Raw genomic sequence first — 22,148 nt, 5'->3', positions numbered from 1 at the left:
TACTGTCCCAAGCCATTACAGTGAGCTCTTGTTTTTACTGGTTTGCTCTGCTCCGGCATCATTTTTAACATACCTGAACATTTGTGAATACCTCCAGCTGAGGTTTCTGTTGTACAGCTTCATTTTTCTAATACAACCACCTCCATCTTCAGCTCATGTTTCATTTTGCAATCCCTTGCAGCCAAGACTGGTAAATATTCAGCTCCTCTGGGTATAAAGTATAAAACACATTGTACGTTAAGAAGGATAATTTATCTACAAAGGTACAGCTATTAGTAAGTGATAACATTACTTTTTTATTTCTCCTTACCTACGGTACATAAAAAAGGAGAACATATTTTTAGATTATGCTGTCATGGTACAGTAAATGTTTTATAGTACGTCCTTACGTGATTTAATTGCATTTCTTTTTGTCTTTACATTCAGAGACATAATTGATTTGTTCTCAAATATCATGCTTCTATTTGCTCCACTGCATCTGTGTGAGGGCATAAATGTAAGTATTTCATTACTTAGCTCAGCTATCTAAAAATTAATAGAATGCTAAAGTTGAATTCCAGGATTTATCTGTATTGGATACTGCCACTGGGGAAGCTGTAGTTGTTGGTAATACTACAATGATAACTGCGATCTTCCAAGTGTTGCCAGGTGCTGTGCAATCAGCTTCCCCTCTGCACAGTTACCACAGGGGGTTTGCTCATTTGGCACTGCCGCCAATTGGACGAGGTGGAGACTGTGACATCACCACCCCTCATCTCCAAAAAAAATTACAAGGGTGTACTATGTATGGAGAACTATACAGTGCTGAGCGAGCAACCCCATGTGGTCAGTGTGCACAGATGACCAAATGGGGTAATTCACTAGATGGAAAATATAGAAATTTTGATTGTAAATTCCATATACTGGTGTTATGGTACCGGACACAGGAACTTTATTTCCAGACATTAGGTTACATGATACTACCTTCAGGTGGACACTAGCAAATCTTTGCAGGGAATGCCCCTACTGTATCCACATAACTGCACCCACTCCATGAGACTCCAGTTTAGTCAGCAAGAGCTAAGGAGATCACAGAAAAGGTATTAGGGCAACTGGTGAGACGGCAAAGCATTCAGTTTGCATCTTCCCTGGAAGATGGTGGCCAGATGTGTGCATTTAGAAGTCTTCTAGGTACCACATCACTTACCATAAAGAATTCATTTAGTGTACTGAAGAAAAGACCACCAAACATGCACTGCTCAAAAAAATTAAAGGAACATTTTTTTTAATCAGAGTATAGGATCAAGTCAATTAAACTCCTGGGATACTGATCTGGTCAGTTCAGTAGCAGAGGGGATTGTTAATCAGTTTCAGCTGTTTTGGTGTTAATGAAATTAACAGGTGCACTAGATGGGCAACAATGAGATGACCCTCAAGAAGTTGCACAGGCAGTCCAACTCCTCCACGATGGCACATCAATACGTTTCATTGCCAGAAGGTTTGCTGTGTCTCCCAGCACAGTCTCAAGAGCATGGAGGAGAGCCCAGATGCTCTGGCAAAGCAGGGAGGAGCCTGACCATGGCGGCAGGGGAGAGAGCGATGTGAACGCTCTCCGTGGGATAGCCACCCTCACCCCATCGTTCCTAAGAAATATGCTGCAGAGGAGCCCAGCTTAACCCTACCTTTGAGAGGGGGTCCCGCCTGAAGAGTGGAGAGGACGGAGCTTTCGGGGACCGCGGCAGTGGGACGAACTAAACCCCTCGTCGGATGCAGCGGGCTGTTGGGAGACCAGGGGACGCGAGGCGGTCACGTGACCTCCCGCAAGGGAGTACTGGGAGGAAGAGAAGCCGGTTGTCTCTCCTAGGCAGAGGGAGACGCCGGCTATCTCACTGACAGGCCACGAGGACCCAGCTTTGGGAGAGCAGCAGCGCTGTAAGGCGGACGGTGTTTTAAAGAACTGGGGAAACACCGTCCCAACGAAGGGGAGTCCGTTCTGCTGGCCACCTGTGGAGGAGGGGCGCAAAGGAGAAAGAGAGGAACCCGGAGGAATCCCCCAAAAGAGGAAATAATGCCTGAAGGGACCCCTGAATAGAGGACAATGAGCTTGAAAGGCAGCCTTCCTGGAAAAGCAGTCGGAGAAGGGTGAGTGAGAGTGGCTGAATTACATATTAAATTTGTATATGGACTGTAAAGTATGGAAGCAGGAGAGGAATAAATAGGGGGGATTCCCAAAGGGGCAGAAAAAATGGACCTTCTTTAAAAGGACGTATTACAACATATGCCCTAAAGGCTTAAAGGAGAGAGACAGGACCTACAAAAAATATGAAGAGTAAAAATAGTAAAGGGAGCGGTCCCAAGCACCCCAAATCTGGAACGATAAAAAAATTTATATCCCAGGGTAATGAGACCCCAGAAAGATCTCAGGGGATATGTGAAGGAAGTATATTGGAAAAAAGTATGGATAGGAGCGTCAGGTCATCTGTGGAAATGCATAATAATAGTCAATTAACACCAGAGGGAACAGAGCTGAGAGAAAATGAAGGAGAACTACAAATCCCAAATAAAAAGGAGATGGCAGAAATGTTTAGAAATTTGGAAAAATCTATTAAACAAGAGATGGGAATTATCCGGAATGATTTAGGACATTTACTATCAAGAGTAGAAGAAACAGAAGCAAAAATTAAAAAATATGAACAAGCTATCCCTGAATTGAGAAATCAGTTAATGGAGATAAGGAAAGCACAAAATAAGCTGTGGTATAAGCTGGAGACTCAAGATAACATGCATAGAAAAAATAACCTCAGAATAAAAGGAGTCCCGGAACCTGCACAAGGAGAAGATTTAAAAGGGACAGTACATAAAATTTTAAACTCCATTATGGATAAATCTAGTACAGAGACATGTGAACTGGATAATGTATACAGAATAGGAAGGCTCCAACGAGAGCAGATGGAAGAGAGACCGAGAGATGTAGTTGTACAATTCCATAAAAATGGAGAGAGAGAAGAAATATGGAAGAAGATAAAAGGAAGAACCAGCATTAAATATGAAGGGAAAAATATACAAGTTTTTGCAGACCTGACAGTTGAGACATTGAGGAGAAAGAGATCATTGAAACCACTATTAGAACAGATGAAAAAACAGAATATACAATATAGATGGAGTAGCTCGATGTGTTTAATCGGATGGAAGAATGGAGTTACCGCATACTTAAGATTTCCTGAGGAACTGAGAGACTTTTTTGATAAACTTGACATCCAGAGAATAGAGATTCCAGGTTGGGGGGAGGAAGAAGGAGGGATATATGCTGGGGGAAAAGAGGAATGGCAGCAAGGTAAAAAGAGAAATAGAGAATGGATAGATAAGGGAACTTTGGGGGGAAGGTGAACCGTACAGGGTTAGAGTTCAACCCCAGGGTCAAAAATCAAACGTGGCACTAGGTCCACAAATGATTAGAAGGCAACTAGTAGGCCTAATGGGGGGGTGGGAGAGAGGGGTAGGGGAGAGGATGGAGGGGGGTGGGGTGGAGGGGAGGGGGGATGGGAGTCGGGTTGGAGTGAGGGAGGGGAGGAGGTATTGGGTCAACACTCTGCATGACAGAAGGGATAAAGAGGAAGAGGCAATTTGGAAGAGAGATGGAGTTAACTGGGAAAGATGGAAGAAATACAGTTTATAACCTATAATGTGAACGGGCTGAGTTGTCCAGGGAAGAGATTTAGGTTGTTTAATGAGTTACATCATAGGGCTACATCAGTGGTATTTTTACAGGAGACGCACTTTGAGATAGAGGCAAACGTGAAATTGAAATCCAAACACTACCCAACATGGTATTATGCAGATTCTCCAATTAAAAGAGCAAAAGGGGTTGCAATAGGTTTTGCAAAGAATATGAGATTTGAGCTAGAGGATAGAAGAACCGACCCGGAGGGGAGGTTTTTATTCTTAAAAGGTAGACTTCAGGGGATTGAGTGTACTTTAGCCAATATATACTGCCCTAATAAAAACCCGGAGATGTATATGAAGGGTCTGTTGGGAAAATTAATGGAATTTAAAAAGGGGCGCTTGATAGTAGCAGGAGACCTAAATTTCTGTATGGACCCACAAAAGGATAATACCTCTTCTGTGCAAAGAGAGGGGAGTAGGTCTCTGAGAGCTTTGAAAAAAGTGATGCATGAATATCAACTAGTGGATATCTGGAGAATAACGCATATGAAAGACAGAGACTATACCTTCTTCTCTAATGCACATGAGATATACTCGAGATTAGATTACATCTTAATAGACCATCAACTTATAGATCATCTGGTTAAAATTGACATAGAGACAAGGACGTTCTCGGATCATGCTCCGGTCGTAATGAAAATGGGATGGGGAAGAAGGTGGACTGGAGGATTAGGGTGGAGGTTAAATGAGGTTCTTCTTCTGGATAAGGATGTAGTTCAGAAAATCGAGAAAGAGATTAAGGTATACTTTAAGGAGAACGAAACAGAGGAAGTATCGATAGCTACAGTCTGGGAAAGCCACAAGGTATTCATAAGAGGAATCTTGATTGCGGCAGGAGCAAGGAAGAAAAAGGAAAGAAGAGAGAGGGTCAGTGGGCTCTTAAAAGAAATATTGGACTTGGAGCAGATCCATAAGAAGAAAATAACAAAAGATACGAGACAGAAGTTGCTGGATAAAAAAGATGAGCTAGAGAGGTTGATGGATGAGGAGAAGAGAAGAGTATACAACAGGGTTTTGAACGAGAGATATAGATGAGGAGACAGACCAGGAAGATATCTAATGAGAGCTCTGAATAAAAAGAAAAATAGGAACTATATAGAAAAGATAAAAAGTTCAAAGGGGGAGTTGGTCCACTCAAATAAAGAGATTATTAAAGTGTTTACGGAGTATTACAAAAAGTTATATAATATTAGTCCCCAAGGCCCTCTAAAAGAAGCTCAAGAGGGAATTAATGAAAAAAAGATGACATACTTAAAAAATGCGGGATTACCAAAACTAAGTGAAGCACAGTTGAACTCCCTAGACGCAGAAATTTCCCAGGAAGAAATTAAAATAGCATTAAAAAGCACAGGGGGGGGGGGGAAAGCCCAGGCCCGGATGGCTATACAGTTAAGTACTATAAGAAATTTAGTGAAGTACTGTTACCCAAGCTGGAGAAATATATGAATGCTCTGGGAGGTGGGATGGAAATGAGGAGAGAATCCCTGAAGGCCCATGTAGTACTTATTCACAAAGAGGGAAAAGATCCATCTCAGTGCTCCAGCTATAGACCTATCTCATTATTGAACACTGACACTAAACTGTATGCAAAGGTGTTAGCAAACAGGTTGAGGGATCTGATGCCTGAATGGATCCATGGAGACCAGGTGGGCTTTGTACCGGGGAGAGAAGGTAGAGATAACGGCTTGAGAACCCTGATGCTTATTCAGAAAAGTAGAAAAGGGAAAGCCCCGGTGGTGCTCTTGTCAATTGATGCAGAGAAGGCATTTGATAGAGTGGACTGGGGCTTTATGATGGACAACTTAAAAGTGCTGGGGATAGGTGATAGAATGCGATAAGTAAATTATATAGGGAGCCTACTGTAATCATCACGGTAAATGGGGAGAGATCAGAACCCATTGGAATGTCTAATGGTACAAGACAGGGTTGTCCACTGTCCCCTCTGCTATATGTATTGTCACTCGAACCTCTGTTGTCAATAATAAGAAATAGTGGATCGGTAAAGGGAATTCAGATAGAATCCATAGAACATAGAGTAGCGGCCTTTGCGGACGACTTATTGTTCTATGTGGGGAATCCCCGAATAACTCTCCCAAATATAATGAAGATTCTGAAGGAGTACGGTGAACTATCAAATTTAAAAATAAATCCAACGAAAACAGAGATCCTGAATATTAATATATCAAAGAATGAAAAAGAAAAACTACAAAAAGAATTCCCCTTTATATGGAGAGAAAAAGAGATAAAATACCTAGGAATAAAACTCACTGCCTCATCTAAGCAGTTTTATAGATTAAACTATATCTCTTTGATAAATGAGATCAGGGAAGATTTAAAAAGACTAGAAGGAGGAAATCCATCCTGGATAGGACGTATAAACCTAGTCAAAATGGTAATTATGCCTAAAATACTGTACAGATTTCAAATGGTACCAATTAAAATTCCAGAAGCCTTCTTTAAGATAATGAAAAAAATGTTAACAAGATACATATGGAAGAATAAAAAACCTAGAATAGAATATGAAACATTGAGTAGGACTAAAGAGAAAGGGGGATTGGGTCTACCAGATGCCAAGAGATACTATAAAGCAGTGGTTTTAGCAAGAATATATGACTGGACATTTAACCATAAGGGGAAAAGTTGGGTAACAATTGAAAATGATCTTAGTGGCATTAGATTGAGTCAGATGATATGGGTTCCACCACAGTTCAGGGGAATTAAAGAAAGCACAAGTGTCTACACTTTAAATGTTTTTAGGGTATGGGATAATTTACACAAAAACATGAAATGGGAATTTAATTCTATATTAATGCCTCTCACAAATACTGAGTACTTTCCCCCGGGAAAGAATAAGATATCAGGGAGATGGTTTAGAAAGGAGGATACCCAACTGAGAGATGTTTTGGTGGAGGGGGAATTGAGATCACTTAAAGATTTAATAAAGAAGAAGGGAGATATTTTTATTAGAATAGATGAGTGGAAATATCATCAATTGAAATGTTTTATTGGAAATCTACCGAAACCCCTGAGAATAAAACAGGAGTGGAATATGTTTGAAAGGTTGTTAGAGACACGAAGGGATGGGAAGCACGGTATTTCAAAAGTGTATAGAATACTCACAGAATTAGACACAAACACAAAGTTAACTTTTATCACAAAATGGGAAAGGGATATGGGAGTTGGGTTTGATGAAGATAGACAGAGAAAGATGTTTAGATTGATACACGATAATGTTAGTATGAGAGAGGTTGAGGTTAATTATAAGTGTGTGACACGATGGCACATTACACCGAGTGTAGAGCACAAGATGAATGGGGAAAACTCAAATATGTGTTGGAGAGGATGTGGAGAGATAGGCACGGTGTTTCACATATGGTGGGAATGTCCGAAAATCCAGGCTTTTTGGAAGATAATAGTCAAACTGATTGAAGAAATAACTGAAATTGACATAGGGTTAGACCCAACGACGTGCCTCCTACACAATGTGGAGACATCTGTAAATAAATATAAAGATTCAGGTATTTGGTACTTCTTGAATGCGGCGAAAGGGTTGATACCCAAGTTTTGGTGGAAAGCTGAGGTACCGAAGGAGGAAGACTGGATTAACAGAGTAAACCAGATAGGTAGAATGGAAAGATCATACCATATGCAGGAAGATAGGATGAGAGTTTATACTAGGAGATGGGAAAAGTGGGAAAGAGCAGGATTGAAAGAGAAATATAGGAAAATATGAACTAGAATGTTAGCAAAAAATTAATAAGCCTCAAGAGATTAGAATGGGCTAGAGTCTGCAGAGGGGGAGGAGGGGGGATGAGGGGCGGGAAGGGGGGGTAGTGGGATAGAAAAAAAAGAAAAAAAAAAAAGAGCATGGAGGAGATTCCTGGAGACAGACAGTTACTCTAGGAGATCTGGACAGGCCAATAGAAGGTCCTTAACCCATCAGCAGGACTTGTCTCTGCTTCTTTGTGCAAGGAGGAACAGGTTGATCACTGCCAAAGCCAGGGGCGGACTGACCATTTGGAAACTCAGGCACTGCCCAAGGGCCCGGGGTCAGTAGGGGGTTCCATGAGATTCCCCTGGTACCTTTTTTATAGGCGTTTTTGAGTTTGGGCAAGAACATAGGTGCCCCATGATCCCCTATTGCCCAGGGGCCCCATGAGTTGTCAGTCCGCCCCTGGCCAGAGCCCTACAAAATGACCACCAGCCAGCCACTGGTGTCAATGTCTCTGACCAAACAATCAGAAATAGACTTCATGAGGGTAGCTTGAGGGCCCGAAGTCCTGTAGTGGGCCCTGTGCTCACTGCCCGGCACCATAGAGCTTGATTGGCATTTGCCATTGAACACCAGAATTGGCAGGTCCACCACTGGAACCCTGTGCTTTTTACAGATGAGAGCAGGTTCACCCTGAGCACATGTGACAGATGTGAAAGGGTTTAGAGAAGCTGTGGAGAACGTTATGCTGCCTGTAACATTGTTCAACATGACCATTTTGGTGGTGGGTCAGTGATGGTCTGGGAAAGCATATCCATGGAAGGAAACACAGACCTCTACAGGCTAGACAATGGCACCCTGACTGCCATTAGGTATCAGGATGAAATCATTGGACCCATTTGTCAGACCCTTGTGCAGTGGGTCCTGGGTTCCTCCTGGTGCACGACAATGCCCAGTCTCATGTGGGGAGAATATGCAGGCAGTTCCTGGAGGATGAAGGAATTGATACCATTGAATAGCCCCCATGCTCGCCTGACCTAAGTCCAATAGAACACCTCTGGGATATCATGTTTCGGTCCATTTGACATTGCCAGTTTGCACCTCAGACTGTGCAGGAGTTCAGTGATGCCCTGGTCCAGATCTGGGAGGAAATACCCCAGGAAGCCATCCATTGTCTTATTAGGAGCATGCCCCAACATTGTCAAGCATGCATACAAGCCCGTGGGGGTCATACAAACTACTGAGTACCATTTTTAGTTACTGCAATTAAATTTCAGCACAATGGACTAGCCTGCTGAATCATTTTTTCACTTTGATTTTTGGTGTGTCTTTGAATTCAGTCCTCTGTAGGTTGATCATTTTCATTTCCATCAAACGATGGGGCATCCTTATGTTCCTAACACATTAACCAGTCCATATCAGTATAGATATCCAGCATGATATGTTTCCCCATTGAGATCTGATGTGTTTTCAAAGTGTTCCTTTAATTTGTTTGAGCAGTGTATATAGGTAAATGTTATAATAACTAGAGATGAGCGAAGAAATGAAAAATTCGATTCGACTGATTCGGCGAATTCGTGGACAATATTCGATTCGAGTCGAATAAATTCGCTGTGAATTTAACTTAAAAAAGGGTGTTTCTAGGCTTCAGAGAGACTTAATATTAGTGCAGAACACTGTACCTTTAATTTAAATGCCCTTGGAGTCTGCTGGGGAAGAGAAATAATACTGTCTGTCAGTATGACATGCAGATGAGTGCCGTCGATCTTAGAATCACTGCACACTTCACTCCTTTGGCCAGTCACGGGGCCAAAACCAGTGTTTGGAGCCACAGTGTGGCGGTGGAGGCAGCAGCAATGGGAGGCCATACAGCAACCTATGACAAAATGGAAACCAGCAGGAGCGTGAGGAGACCTGAAAGTGGCACATGGCAGAGTGGGAGCAATGGGAGGCGGTACAGGGACCCAGGTCACACTATGGGCCCAGCAGCAGCGTGACCAGGCGGTACGGGGGCCCATGGCCGATATGGGGCTTGGTGGCACCTATGGAAGGCCTGTAATCTGCCAGCAACCTATGACAAAATGGACAACCGCAGGAGTGTGAGGAGATTTCAAAGTGGCACATGGCAGAGTGGAAGCAATGGAAGGCCGTACAGGGACCCAGGTCACACTGTGGGACCAGCATCAGCGTGAACAGGCGGTACGGGGGCCCATGGCCGATTTGACCTCATTCATCCCATAGTCCTGCCGACTCACGAATAGCGTGGCCTCCTCAAAGGGCCTGAGCAAGCGCAGGTGTCACACATGAGCTGCCAATGGCTGACATCTAAGTTACACAGGGAGTACCTTTATCCGCTTTTAACATCAGGAAATCTGTGATGGCCTTTAGCTGTTCGTAAAGGCGGTCTAACATATGTAGGGTTGAATTCCACCTTGTTGCAACGTCACAGCATGAGGAGTCGGTACGGGGGCCCATGGCAGATTACATGTCTGGCAGCAGCTATGTGAGGCCCGTAATCTGCCTGCACCCTATGTCAAAAAATTTAACACACCAGCAGTGTGAAGAGACCTGAAAGTGGCACATGGCAGCAGAGTGTGGCGATGGAGACAGCAGCAATGGGAGGCCGTACAGGGACCCATGAGAGACTCTGGACTTGGCAGCAGCATGAGGAGGCGGTATATAGGGGCCCATGGCAGATTAGGGGCCTGGCAGCAGCTATGTGAGGCCCGTAATCTGCCTGCACCCTATGTCAAAAAATTTAACACACCAGCAGTGTGAAGAGACCTGAAAGTGGCACATGGCAGCAGAGTGTGGCGATGGAGACAGCAGCAATGGGAGGCCATACAGGGACCCATGACAGACTCTGGACTTGGCAGCAGCATGAGGAGGCGGTATATAGGGGCCCATGGCAGATTAGGGGCCTGGCAGCAGCTATGTGAGGCCCGTAATCTGCCTGCACCCTATGTCAAAAAATGTAACACACCAGCAGTGTGTGAGGAGACCTGAAAGTGGCACATGGCAGAGTGTGGCGATGGAGACAGCAGCAATGGGAGGCCGTACAGGGACCCATGAGAGACTCTGGACCTGGCAGCAGCATGAGGAAGCGGTATATAGGGGCCTATGGCAGATTAGGGGCCTGGCAGCAGCTATAGGAGGCCCATAATCTGCCAGCACCCTATGTCAAAAAATTCTACACACCAGCAGTGTGAGGAGACCTGAAAGTGGCACATGGCAGCAGAGTGTGGCGATGGAGACAGCAGCAATGGGAGGCCGTACAGGGACCCATGACAGACTCTAGACTTGGCAGCAGCATGAGGAGGCGGTATATAGGGGCCCATGGCAGATTAGGGGCCTGGCAGCAGCTATGTGAGGCCCGTAATCTGCCTGCACCCTATGTCAAAAAATTTAACACACCAGCAGTGTGAAGAGACCTGAAAGTGGCACATGGCAGCAGAGTGTGGCGATGGAGACAGCAGCAATGGGAGGCCATACAGGGACCCATGAGAGACTCTGGACTTGGCAGCAGCATGAGGAGGCGGTATATAGGGGCCCATGGCAGATTAGGGGCCTGGCAGCAGCTAAGTGAGGCCCGTAATCTGCCTGCACCCTATGTCAAAAAATTTAACACACCAGCAGTGTGAAGAGACCTGAAAGTGGCACATGGCAGCAGAGTGTGGCGATGGAGACAGCAGCAATGGGAGGCCATACAGGGACCCATGACAGACTCTGGACTTGGCAGCAGCATGAGGAGGCGGTATATAGGGGCCCATGGCAGATTAGGGGCCTGGCAGCAGCTATGTGAGGCCCGTAATCTGCCTGCACCCTATGTCAAAAAATTTAACACACCAGCAGTGTGAAGAGACCTGAAAGTGGCACATGGCAGCAGAGTGTGGCGATGGAGACAGCAGCAATGGGAGGCCATACAGGGACCCATGACAGACTCTGGACTTGGCAGCAGCATGAGGAGGCGGTATATAGGGGCCCATGGCAGATTAGGGGCCTGGCAGCAGCTATGTGAGGCCCGTAATCTGCCTGCACCCTATGTCAAAAAATTTAACACACCAGCAGTGTGAAGAGACCTGAAAGTGGCACATGGCAGCAGAGTGTGGCGATGGAGACAGCAGCAATGGGAGGCCGTACAGGGACCCATGAGAGACTCTAGACTTGGCAGCAGCATGAGGAGGCGGTATATAGGGGCCCATGGCAGATTAGGGGCCTGGCAGCAGCTATGTGAGGCCCGTAATCTGCCTGCACCCTATGTCAAAAAATTTAACACACCAGCAGTGTGAAGAGACCTGAAAGTGGCACATGGCAGCAGAGTGTGGCGATGGAGACAGCAGCAATGGGAGGCCGTACAGGGACCCATGAGAGACTCTGGACTTGGCAGCAGCATGAGGAGGCGGTATATAGGGGCCCATGGCAGATTAGGGGCCTGGCAGCAGCTATGTGAGGCCCGTAATCTGCCTGCACCCTATGTCAAAAAATTTAACACACCAGCAGTGTGAAGAGACCTGAAAGTGGCACATGGCAGCAGAGTGTGGCGATGGAGACAGCAGCAATGGGAGGCCATACAGGGACCCATGACAGACTCTGGACTTGGCAGCAGCATGAGGAGGCGGTATATAGGGGCCCATGGCAGATTAGGGGCCTGGCAGCAGCTATGTGAGGCCCGTAATCTGCCTGCACCCTATGTCAAAAAATGTAACACACCAGCAGTGTGTGAGGAGACCTGAAAGTGGCACATGGCAGAGTGTGGCGATGGAGACAGCAGCAATGGGAGGCCGTACAGGGACCCATGAGAGACTCTGGACCTGGCAGCAGCATGAGGAAGCGGTATATAGGGGCCTATGGCAGATTAGGGGCCTGGCAGCAGCTATAGGAGGCCCATAATCTGCCAGCACCCTATGTCAAAAAATTCTACACACCAGCAGTGTGTGAGGAGACCTGAAAGTGGCACATGGCAGAGTGTGGCGATGGAGACAGCAGCAATGGGAGGCCGTACAGGGACCCATGAGAGACTCTGGACCTGGCAGCAGCATGAGGAGGCGGTATATAGGGGCCTATGGCAGATTAGGGGCCTGGCAGCAGCTATAGGAGGCCCATAATCTGCCAGCACCCTATGTCAAAAAATTCTACACACCAGCAGTGTGAGGAGACCTGAAAGTGGCACATGGCAGCAGAGTGTGGCGATGGAGACAGCAGCAATGGGAGGCCGTACAGGGACCCATGACAGACTCTAGACTTGGCAGCAGCATGAGGAGGCGGTATATAGGGGCCCATGGCAGATTAGGGGCCTGGCAGCAGCTATGTGAGGCCCGTAATCTGCCTGCACCCTATGTCAAAAAATTCTACACACCAGCAGTGTGAGGAGACCTGAAAGTGGCACATGGCAGCAGAGTGTGGCGATGGAGACAGCAGCAATGGGAGGCCGTACAGGGACCCATGACAGACTCTAGACTTGGCAGCAGCATGAGGAGGCGGTATATAGGGGCCCATGGCAGATTAGGGGCCTGGCAGCAGCTATGTGAGGCCCGTAATCTGCCTGCACCCTATGTCAAAAAATTTAACACACCAGCAGTGTGAAGAGACCTGAAAGTGGCACATGGCAGCAGAGTGTGGCGATGGAGACAGCAGCAATGGGAGGCCATACAGGGACCCATGACAGACTCTGGACTTGGCAGCAGCATGAGGAGGCGGTATATAGGGGCCCATGGCAGATTAGGGGCCTGGCAGCAGCTATGTGAGGCCCGTAATCTGCCTGCACCCTATGTCAAAAAATGTAACACACCAGCAGTGTGTGAGGAGACCTGAAAGTGGCACATGGCAGAGTGTGGCGATGGAGACAGCAGCAATGGGAGGCCGTACAGGGACCCATGAGAGACTCTGGACCTGGCAGCAGCATGAGGAAGCGGTATATAGGGGCCTATGGCAGATTAGGGGCCTGGCAGCAGCTATAGGAGGCCCATAATCTGCCAGCACCCTATGTCAAAAAATTCTACACACCAGCAGTGTGTGAGGAGACCTGAAAGTGGCACATGGCAGAGTGTGGCGATGGAGACAGCAGCAATGGGAGGCCGTACAGGGACCCATGAGAGACTCTGGACCTGGCAGCAGCATGAGGAGGCGGTATATAGGGGCCTATGGCAGATTAGGGGCCTGGCAGCAGCTATAGGAGGCCCATAATCTGCCAGCACCCTATGTCAAAAAATTCTACACACCAGCAGTGTGAGGAGACCTGAAAGTGGCACATGGCAGCAGAGTGTGGCGATGGAGACAGCAGCAATGGGAGGCCGTACAGGGACCCATGACAGACTCTAGACTTGGCAGCAGCATGAGGAGGCGGTATATAGGGGCCCATGGCAGATTAGGGGCCTGGCAGCAGCTATGTGAGGCCCGTAATCTGCCTGCACCCTATGTCAAAAAATGTAACACACCAGCAGTGTGAAGAGACCTGAAAGTGGCACATGGCAGCAGAGTGTGGCGATGGAGACAGCAGCAATGGGAGGCCATACAGGGACCCATGACAGACTCTGGACTTGGCAGCAGCATGAGGAGGCGGTATATAGGGGCCCATGGCAGATTAGGGGCCTGGCAGCAGCTATGTGAGGCCCGTAATCTGCCTGCACCCTATGTCAAAAAATTTAACACACCAGCAGTGTGAAGAGACCTGAAAGTGGCACATGGCAGCAGAGTGTGGCGATGGAGACAGCAGCAATGGGAGGCCGTACAGGGACCCATGAGAGACTCTGGACTTGGCAGCAGCATGAGGAGGCGGTATATAGGGGCCCATGGCAGATTAGGGGCCTGGCAGCAGCTATGTGAGGCCCGTAATCTGCCTGCACCCTATGTCAAAAAATTTAACACACCAGCAGTGTGAAGAGACCTGAAAGTGGCACATGGCAGCAGAGTGTGGCGATGGAGACAGCAGCAATGGGAGGCCATACAGGGACCCATGACAGACTCTGGACTTGGCAGCAGCATGAGGAGGCGGTATATAGGGGCCCATGGCAGATTAGGGGCCTGGCAGCAGCTATGTGAGGCCCGTAATCTGCCTGCACCCTATGTCAAAAAATTTAACACACCAGCAGTGTGAAGAGACCTGAAAGTGGCACATGGCAGCAGAGTGTGGCGATGGAGACAGCAGCAATGGGAGGCCGTACAGGGACCCATGAGAGACTCTGGACTTGGCAGCAGCATGAGGAGGCGGTATATAGGGGCCCATGGCAGATTAGGGGCCTGGCAGCAGCTATGTGAGGCCCGTAATCTGCCTGCACCCTATGTCAAAAAATTTAACACACCAGCAGTGTGAAGAGACCTGAAAGTGGCACATGGCAGCAGAGTGTGGCGATGGAGACAGCAGCAATGGGAGGCCATACAGGGACCCATGACAGACTCTGGACTTGGCAGCAGCATGAGGAGGCGGTATATAGGGGCCCATGGCAGATTAGGGGCCTGGCAGCAGCTATGTGAGGCCCGTAATCTGCCTGCACCCTATGTCAAAAAATTTAACACACCAGCAGTGTGAAGAGACCTGAAAGTGGCACATGGCAGCAGAGTGTGGCGATGGAGACAGCAGCAATGGGAGGCCATACAGGGACCCATGACAGACTCTGGACTTGGCAGCAGCATGAGGAGGCGGTATATAGGGGCCCATGGCAGATTAGGGGCCTGGCAGCAGCTATGTGAGGCCCGTAATCTGCCTGCACCCTATGTCAAAAAATGTAACACACCAGCAGTGTGTGAGGAGACCTGAAAGTGGCACATGGCAGAGTGTGGCGATGGAGACAGCAGCAATGGGAGGCCGTACAGGGACCCATGAGAGACTCTGGACCTGGCAGCAGCATGAGGAAGCGGTATATAGGGGCCTATGGCAGATTAGGGGCCTGGCAGCAGCTATAGGAGGCCCATAATCTGCCAGCACCCTATGTCAAAAAATTCTACACACCAGCAGTGTGTGAGGAGACCTGAAAGTGGCACATGGCAGAGTGTGGCGATGGAGACAGCAGCAATGGGAGGCCGTACAGGGACCCATGAGAGACTCTGGACCTGGCAGCAGCATGAGGAGGCGGTATATAGGGGCCTATGGCAGATTAGGGGCCTGGCAGCAGCTATAGGAGGCCCATAATCTGCCAGCACCCTATGTCAAAAAATTCTACACACCAGCAGTGTGAGGAGACCTGAAAGTGGCACATGGCAGCAGAGTGTGGCGATGGAGACAGCAGCAATGGGAGGCCGTACAGGGACCCATGACAGACTCTAGACTTGGCAGCAGCATGAGGAGGCGGTATATAGGGGCCCATGGCAGATTAGGGGCCTGGCAGCAGCTATGTGAGGCCCGTAATCTGCCTGCACCCTATGTCAAAAAATTCTACACACCAGCAGTGTGAGGAGACCTGAAAGTGGCACATGGCAGCAGAGTGTGGCGATGGAGACAGCAGCAATGGGAGGCCATACAGGGACCCATGACAGACTCTAGACTTGGCAGCAGCATGAGGAGGCGGTATATAGGGGCCCATGGCAGATTAGGGGCCTGGCAGCAGCTATGTGAGGCCCGTAATCTGCCTGCACCCTATGTCAAAAAATTTAACACACCAGCAGTGTGAAGAGACCTGAAAGTGGCACATGGCAGCAGAGTGTGGCGATGGAGACAGCAGCAATGGGAGGCCATACAGGGACCCATGACAGACTCTGGACTTGGCAGCAGCATGAGGAGGCGGTATATAGGGGCCCATGGCAGATTAGGGGCCTGGCAGCAGCTATGTGAGGCCCGTAATCTGCCTGCACCCTATGTCAAAAAATGTAACACACCAGCAGTGTGTGAGGAGACCTGAAAGTGGCACATGGCAGAGTGTGGCGATGGAGACAGCAGCAATGGGAGGCCGTACAGGGACCCATGAGAGACTCTGGACCTGGCAGCAGCATGAGGAAGCGGTATATAGGGGCCTATGGCAGATTAGGGGCCTGGCAGCAGCTATAGGAGGCCCATAATCTGCCAGCACCCTATGTCAAAAAATTCTACACACCAGCAGTGTGTGAGGAGACCTGAAAGTGGCACATGGCAGAGTGTGGCGATGGAGACAGCAGCAATGGGAGGCCGTACAGGGACCCATGAGAGACTCTGGACCTGGCAGCAGCATGAGGAGGCGGTATATAGGGGCCTATGGCAGATTAGGGGCCTGGCAGCAGCTATAGGAGGCCCATAATCTGCCAGCACCCTATGTCAAAAAATGTAACACACCAGCAGTGTGTGAGGAGACCTGAAAGTGGCACATGGCAGAGTGTGGCGATGGAGACAGCAGCAATGGGAGGCCGTACAGGGACCCATGAGAGACTCTGGACCTGGCAGCAGCATGAGGAAGCGGTATATAGGGGCCTATGGCAGATTAGGGGCCTGGCAGCAGCTATAGGAGGCCCATAATCTGCCAGCACCCTATGTCAAAAAATTCTACACACCAGCAGTGTGTGAGGAGACCTGAAAGTGGCACATGGCAGAGTGTGGCGATGGAGACAGCAGCAATGGGAGGCCGTACAGGGACCCATGAGAGACTCTGGACCTGGCAGCAGCATGAGGAGGCGGTATATAGGGGCCTATGGCAGATTAGGGGCCTGGCAGCAGCTATAGGAGGCCCATAATCTGCCAGCACCCTATGTCAAAAAATTCTACACACCAGCAGTGTGAGGAGACCTGAAAGTGGCACATGGCAGCAGAGTGTGGCGATGGAGACAGCAGCAATGGGAGGCCGTACAGGGACCCATGACAGACTCTAGACTTGGCAGCAGCATGAGGAGGCGGTATATAGGGGCCCATGGCAGATTAGGGGCCTGGCAGCAGCTATGTGAGGCCCGTAATCTGCCTGCACCCTATGTCAAAAAATTTAACACACCAGCAGTGTGAAGAGACCTGAAAGTGGCACATGGCAGCAGAGTGTGGCGATGGAGACAGCAGCAATGGGAGGCCATACAGGGACCCATGACAGACTCTGGACTTGGCAGCAGCATGAGGAGGCGGTATATAGGGGCCCATGGCAGATTAGGGGCCTGGCAGCAGCTATGTGAGGCCCGTAATCTGCCTGCACCCTATGTCAAAAAATTTAACACACCAGCAGTGTGAAGAGACCTGAAAGTGGCACATGGCAGCAGAGTGTGGCGATGGAGACAGCAGCAATGGGAGGCCGTACAGGGACCCATGAGAGACTCTGGACTTGGCAGCAGCATGAGGAGGCGGTATATAGGGGCCCATGGCAGATTAGGGGCCTGGCAGCAGCTATGTGAGGCCCGTAATCTGCCTGCACCCTATGTCAAAAAATTTAACACACCAGCAGTGTGAAGAGACCTGAAAGTGGCACATGGCAGCAGAGTGTGGCGATGGAGACAGCAGCAATGGGAGGCCATACAGGGACCCATGACAGACTCTGGACTTGGCAGCAGCATGAGGAGGCGGTATATAGGGGCCCATGGCAGATTAGGGGCCTGGCAGCAGCTATGTGAGGCCCGTAATCTGCCTGCACCCTATGTCAAAAAATTTAACACACCAGCAGTGTGAAGAGACCTGAAAGTGGCACATGGCAGCAGAGTGTGGCGATGGAGACAGCAGCAATGGGAGGCCGTACAGGGACCCATGAGAGACTCTGGACTTGGCAGCAGCATGAGGAGGCGGTATATAGGGGCCCATGGCAGATTAGGGGCCTGGCAGCAGCTATGTGAGGCCCGTAATCTGCCTGCACCCTATGTCAAAAAATTTAACACACCAGCAGTGTGAAGAGACCTGAAAGTGGCACATGGCAGCAGAGTGTGGCGATGGAGACAGCAGCAATGGGAGGCCATACAGGGACCCATGACAGACTCTGGACTTGGCAGCAGCATGAGGAGGCGGTATATAGGGGCCCATGGCAGATTAGGGGCCTGGCAGCAGCTATGTGAGGCCCGTAATCTGCCTGCACCCTATGTCAAAAAATTTAACACACCAGCAGTGTGAAGAGACCTGAAAGTGGCACATGGCAGCAGAGTGTGGCGATGGAGACAGCAGCAATGGGAGGCCATACAGGGACCCATGACAGACTCTGGACTTGGCAGCAGCATGAGGAGGCGGTATATAGGGGCCCATGGCAGATTAGGGGCCTGGCAGCAGCTATGTGAGGCCCGTAATCTGCCTGCACCCTATGTCAAAAAATGTAACACACCAGCAGTGTGTGAGGAGACCTGAAAGTGGCACATGGCAGAGTGTGGCGATGGAGACAGCAGCAATGGGAGGCCGTACAGGGACCCATGAGAGACTCTGGACCTGGCAGCAGCATGAGGAAGCGGTATATAGGGGCCTATGGCAGATTAGGGGCCTGGCAGCAGCTATAGGAGGCCCATAATCTGCCAGCACCCTATGTCAAAAAATTCTACACACCAGCAGTGTGTGAGGAGACCTGAAAGTGGCACATGGCAGAGTGTGGCGATGGAGACAGCAGCAATGGGAGGCCGTACAGGGACCCATGAGAGACTCTGGACCTGGCAGCAGCATGAGGAGGCGGTATATAGGGGCCTATGGCAGATTAGGGGCCTGGCAGCAGCTATAGGAGGCCCATAATCTGCCAGCACCCTATGTCAAAAAATTCTACACACCAGCAGTGTGAGGAGACCTGAAAGTGGCACATGGCAGCAGAGTGTGGCGATGGAGACAGCAGCAATGGGAGGCCGTACAGGGACCCATGACAGACTCTAGACTTGGCAGCAGCATGAGGAGGCGGTATATAGGGGCCCATGGCAGATTAGGGGCCTGGCAGCAGCTATGTGAGGCCCGTAATCTGCCTGCACCCTATGTCAAAAAATTCTACACACCAGCAGTGTGAGGAGACCTGAAAGTGGCACATGGCAGCAGAGTGTGGCGATGGAGACAGCAGCAATGGGAGGCCGTACAGGGACCCATGACAGACTCTAGACTTGGCAGCAGCATGAGGAGGCGGTATATAGGGGCCCATGGCAGATTAGGGGCCTGGCAGCAGCTATGTGAGGCCCGTAATCTGCCTGCACCCTATGTCAAAAAATTTAACACACCAGCAGTGTGAAGAGACCTGAAAGTGGCACATGGCAGCAGAGTGTGGCGATGGAGACAGCAGCAATGGGAGGCCATACAGGGACCCATGACAGACTCTGGACTTGGCAGCAGCATGAGGAGGCGGTATATAGGGGCCCATGGCAGATTAGGGGCCTGGCAGCAGCTATGTGAGGCCCGTAATCTGCCTGCACCCTATGTCAAAAAATGTAACACACCAGCAGTGTGTGAGGAGACCTGAAAGTGGCACATGGCAGAGTGTGGCGATGGAGACAGCAGCAATGGGAGGCCGTACAGGGACCCATGAGAGACTCTGGACCTGGCAGCAGCATGAGGAAGCGGTATATAGGGGCCTATGGCAGATTAGGGGCCTGGCAGCAGCTATAGGAGGCCCATAATCTGCCAGCACCCTATGTCAAAAAATTCTACACACCAGCAGTGTGTGAGGAGACCTGAAAGTGGCACATGGCAGAGTGTGGCGATGGAGACAGCAGCAATGGGAGGCCGTACAGGGACCCATGAGAGACTCTGGACCTGGCAGCAGCATGAGGAGGCGGTATATAGGGGCCTATGGCAGATTAGGGGCCTGGCAGCAGCTATAGGAGGCCCATAATCTGCCAGCACCCTATGTCAAAAAATGTAACACACCAGCAGTGTGTGAGGAGACCTGAAAGTGGCACATGGCAGAGTGTGGCGATGGAGACAGCAGCAATGGGAGGCCGTACAGGGACCCATGAGAGACTCTGGACCTGGCAGCAGCATGAGGAAGCGGTATATAGGGGCCTATGGCAGATTAGGGGCCTGGCAGCAGCTATAGGAGGCCCATAATCTGCCAGCACCCTATGTCAAAAAATTCTACACACCAGCAGTGTGTGAGGAGACCTGAAAGTGGCACATGGCAGAGTGTGGCGATGGAGACAGCAGCAATGGGAGGCCGTACAGGGACCCATGAGAGACTCTGGACCTGGCAGCAGCATGAGGAGGCGGTATATAGGGGCCTATGGCAGATTAGGGGCCTGGCAGCAGCTATAGGAGGCCCATAATCTGCCAGCACCCTATGTCAAAAAATTCTACACACCAGCAGTGTGAGGAGACCTGAAAGTGGCACATGGCAGCAGAGTGTGGCGATGGAGACAGCAGCAATGGGAGGCCGTACAGGGACCCATGACAGACTCTAGACTTGGCAGCAGCATGAGGAGGCGGTATATAGGGGCCCATGGCAGATTAGGGGCCTGGCAGCAGCTATGTGAGGCCCGTAATCTGCCTGCACCCTATGTCAAAAAATTTAACACACCAGCAGTGTGAAGAGACCTGAAAGTGGCACATGGCAGCAGAGTGTGGCGATGGAGACAGCAGCAATGGGAGGCCATACAGGGACCCATGACAGACTCTGGACTTGGCAGCAGCATGAGGAGGCGGTATATAGGGGCCCATGGCAGATTAGGGGCCTGGCAGCAGCTATGTGAGGCCCGTAATCTGCCTGCACCCTATGTCAAAAAATTTAACACACCAGCAGTGTGAAGAGACCTGAAAGTGGCACATGGCAGCAGAGTGTGGCGATGGAGACAGCAGCAATGGGAGGCCGTACAGGGACCCATGAGAGACTCTGGACTTGGCAGCAGCATGAGGAGGCGGTATATAGGGGCCCATGGCAGATTAGGGGCCTGGCAGCAGCTATGTGAGGCCCGTAATCTGCCTGCACCCTATGTCAAAAAATTTAACACACCAGCAGTGTGAAGAGACCTGAAAGTGGCACATGGCAGCAGAGTGTGGCGATGGAGACAGCAGCAATGGGAGGCCATACAGGGACCCATGACAGACTCTGGACTTGGCAGCAGCATGAGGAGGCGGTATATAGGGGCCCATGGCAGATTAGGGGCCTGGCAGCAGCTATGTGAGGCCCGTAATCTGCCTGCACCCTATGTCAAAAAATTTAACACACCAGCAGTGTGAAGAGACCTGAAAGTGGCACATGGCAGCAGAGTGTGGCGATGGAGACAGCAGCAATGGGAGGCCGTACAGGGACCCATGAGAGACTCTGGACTTGGCAGCAGCATGAGGAGGCGGTATATAGGGGCCCATGGCAGATTAGGGGCCTGGCAGCAGCTATGTGAGGCCCGTAATCTGCCTGCACCCTATGTCAAAAAATTTAACACACCAGCAGTGTGAAGAGACCTGAAAGTGGCACATGGCAGCAGAGTGTGGCGATGGAGACAGCAGCAATGGGAGGCCATACAGGGACCCATGACAGACTCTGGACTTGGCAGCAGCATGAGGAGGCGGTATATAGGGGCCCATGGCAGATTAGGGGCCTGGCAGCAGCTATGTGAGGCCCGTAATCTGCCTGCACCCTATGTCAAAAAATTTAACACACCAGCAGTGTGAAGAGACCTGAAAGTGGCACATGGCAGCAGAGTGTGGCGATGGAGACAGCAGCAATGGGAGGCCATACAGGGACCCATGACAGACTCTGGACTTGGCAGCAGCATGAGGAGGCGGTATATAGGGGCCCATGGCAGATTAGGGGCCTGGCAGCAGCTATGTGAGGCCCGTAATCTGCCTGCACCCTATGTCAAAAAATGTAACACACCAGCAGTGTGTGAGGAGACCTGAAAGTGGCACATGGCAGAGTGTGGCGATGGAGACAGCAGCAATGGGAGGCCGTACAGGGACCCATGAGAGACTCTGGACCTG

General features: G+C 49.9%; 1 pseudogene; it reads left to right on the top strand.

The window, feature by feature from the left end:
• The window catches only part of LOC149469841 (multidrug and toxin extrusion protein 2-like), a 90,320-nt pseudogene that overhangs the window by 28,634 nt on the left and 39,538 nt on the right, over window positions 1–22,148 (top strand).

The sequence above is a fragment of the Staurois parvus genome, unplaced genomic scaffold, assembly GCF_062004578.1.
Source record: "Staurois parvus isolate SC_StPar_1 unplaced genomic scaffold, SC_StPar_1.0 ptg000058l, whole genome shotgun sequence".
NCBI lineage: Eukaryota > Metazoa > Chordata > Amphibia > Anura > Ranidae > Staurois > Staurois parvus.
The sequence above is the reverse complement of the archived record's forward strand: the minus strand, read 5'-3'. Positions and strand labels throughout refer to the sequence as shown.